This window comes from Watersipora subatra, chromosome 9 (assembly GCF_963576615.1).
Source record: "Watersipora subatra chromosome 9, tzWatSuba1.1, whole genome shotgun sequence".
Classification (NCBI taxonomy): Eukaryota; Metazoa; Bryozoa; class Gymnolaemata; order Cheilostomatida; family Watersiporidae; genus Watersipora; species Watersipora subatra.
The window spans coordinates 45199199-45202404 of record NC_088716.1 but is presented as its reverse complement, the minus strand read 5'-3'; the positions used below and the strand labels follow the sequence as shown (position 1 = coordinate 45202404).

Sequence of the window (3206 nt, the reverse complement as noted above, 5' to 3'; positions counted from 1 at the left end):
GAGTGTTCTTTAAACATCGTCATTCCAAAGAGAAAATTAAAAATCAGACTTGGCGACCATTAAAACCCTCCACTTTTGGCTAATCGTGTCTCACTAAAATTTATTTTATTATACCAAAACACCTTATTTTTTCTTTTTATTTAATGGCCTTCAATAATCTCTGCAACTGCTGTATATAACCGAAATTCAAATAACATTTTTCTAAAAAGTAATACTCCAAAATCCAAATATTAAGTAATTTTAAAAATCTAATCTGAACTGCTTTCCACTGCGGCTGTAATAAAGGCTAAATAATCTTGAGACATCAAAAATACAGGTTTTATAACTTTTTCAGTGAACCATCAGAGAGCAAATTTATGATCAATGGGCAAATAACACCTGTCTATGACATCGTAAGCCTACAGAGTTTTACAAGAACCCTAAAGAGTCAATGGAGCCGAAGAGCGAAAGGGTCTATTTGTAACGGTATGACTTGTCCCTTCTTAACAAACGTATTAGCTTGTTTTACACCAATAGTCAGGGCCAGTAAGATTATAGGTGTCTGTACTATTGAATAAGCAACACAGTGTAAGCTAGGAGGTATGATGGATCCAAAAAACTTTGACAAACCTTTTGTGTTAGCCTACACGCCCGTTGCAGTTAACCGGTTATTCTTCATGGGATAGCAATTCTGTTATTAATTATTTATATTATAAACCATATTATATCCCTCTAAACAGAGTTACCTAGCTATTTTTGGAGCAAGCAGTTAGGAGTACCTCCTAAATTTACCACTCGATATTTTTGTCCAGGCTAATTAATTCCAAATGACTTGCATTACCAACAGTGTTGCAGTTTGGGTAGGTAAGCCGACAGCTGATTGCCATTGAGAATATGGGAATGTTGCGGTGCTGACAGTATCAGAAAAAATATCGCATGCCAACATCAGAGATATAAGGCTGCAATATGTAATGTGTTTTCACCAGACTGACTTGCCACCGTCAGTTTTGGCTCCATTTGGATCTTACAAGCTAGAAAGTAATGTGGTTGTGCTGACAACTCCTTGATACTTTCAGTATTATACAAATTTCTATGCAGGTTGATTTCACTAAGGATAAAGCTATATACCATTGCGTCTCTTAGTTTGTGAACAGCACCGCTTTATTATTATAATTTTATGATTTTTATAATTTAAATATTTTGTTGAGAAAGCTATGCAATAAATTTAGCCTTAGTGGCAAAAAGCTGTCAACATCCAATCCAACGCCAAACTGCACAAATATAATAACCCTCTCTAAGATGCTCTGCGACAACCGTTTAGAATTATTTGCTGTTTCCAAACGAATAATGACTAAAAATTTTCTATCTTTCTGAAGAACATGAAAAAACACAGTGTTCACTTGAAGTTCCGATGAGATTAACCCTGTACTATATGTATACTAGTTAAAGCCACATTGTATGAGACGTGATATTTTTTCAGATTTCGCCAGGAAATGTGTGGCAGATAAGCTAAGTGGAGGATCAAGGATACCAACAGAAAACCTGTGATGCCGACAGTAAGCGCTTAGATAATCCTATTTTTTTTAACTCAAGAACATAGATTTATTATCTTTAGGCCTACATTGATATTTTTATGTAACTGAAACGACTTGAGCTTCTAACTGTGGTTTGGGAAGACATAGCTTTATTTTAGCTTTATATTAGGATTTGACTTTGAGGCTTATCAATCGTTATTGTAATATCATAGTACTCAATGACGCTCACGATTCAATGAGAGTTGCATGAAAACTCTGAGCTATCTTTACTCACATCAAATATATATTTTTAAATTAAAAAAAAACATTTCCACAGCAGTCAATGTTCTTCAATCCAATCATGAGCATGGGTCATTATTGTTGGTAATTCTTATACATTTACTTTGCTAGTGATAAATGCAATAAATGGCATACCGGTATGAATTTTCATGACATATTTTAAAATTAAAAATAACAATATCTTTGGTTAAGCAGACCACTCCCATTGCAATATCCTAGTTGTGATTAAAAACTTTAAAAAAAACTTAATTTTTATTAGATATTCTTGTATCTTACCCCTTTTTACAAGGGTAGATAATATTGAACCTCCAATTCTGTGCAAGGAGGCCGCATTTTCGTTGCCCGTAAATATATCAATTGACGCCAGTTATGGAAATTTTGTTCATGATATGACAGGTCACCGCTTGGATTCCCAACCCCGTGTGTTCGGATCAGCATGGTAATCATAACAAGGAAATAGAGATATACCAGAAGTTATCTTGGCATGTCGGTAGCGGTAGCAGGGCAGTATTTATAATATAATATCTACATCTACTCTGCACTTTGAATTAACCCACTTTATAGAATGTATCCGGCAGTTTGATGGTTAATAAGACTTGTGTGGTGAAAGTGTAGCATAGGCTAAATAAGTCAATTAAATCAACATATTATTTGTATTTTCAGACAGTAGACGCGTTCTCGGTTGTGTCAAGTTGATGTCAGAAATAGACTACAAGAAGAACTCCTCATACGCCAAAAAAATTTCACTCTCAGGTGAGCACAACTATAAAACTTAGTTCTGTAGATGGCAAACCTTTGGAGCAAGCCATCCTTTTTGCAGAATACGTAGGTCCACTAATGATCGCCACTAATCGAGAGATAATTGCACTTTCACATTAGTTCTACTAGTAGATAGGCTCAAAAATCTTAGGACATCTTAATGCAGAGCAGTATGCCTGTTGTTCACATTGTTTCAAAAGAATTGAAGCGGGTTTACGATGCTTCAAAGAAAAAAAGATACATGGGCTGGTGAAGTCACAATGGTCCTGGTCTGCACTGCACTGCCGACTTGTCGATTATCACAATTGCATATTTTCCGAGCCATTGTCGATAAAATGAAAAATGAGATTTTAATTGTGAAATTAAGTTAAAATGAACGATCCACACTAGCTAAATTAGTAGCAATAGCGAGAGAGGACAATTCCACCAATTATCAATAGCTGCACTCAATGTTAGTGGTGTGAAATTTCCAACTCTAAAATGCTATAACACTTATTACCAGCTGGTTTACTGTTTTGCGGTCTATTGAAAACTATGAGTATGTAATTTTCTTGCAATTCACATTATTGAATAGAAGAAGATAATTTTTTGCGAGAAAGTTGAAGTTAGGGTAAAATGCACTATTCTCTGCGAAGTGGGAATAGTTTGGGTATA

The 3206-nt window shown here is 35.0% G+C and overlaps 1 long non-coding RNA gene across 1 annotated transcript; it reads left to right on the top strand.

The window, feature by feature from the left end:
* Positions 1–331: 331 nt before the first annotated feature.
* Positions 332–2654, top strand: LOC137404688 (uncharacterized). Its single transcript, XR_010979733.1, has 3 exons — positions 332–465; positions 1460–1535; positions 2190–2654. It is a non-coding gene; the product is annotated as an uncharacterized lncRNA (long non-coding RNA).
* The last annotated feature ends 552 nt before the right edge of the window (positions 2655–3206 follow it).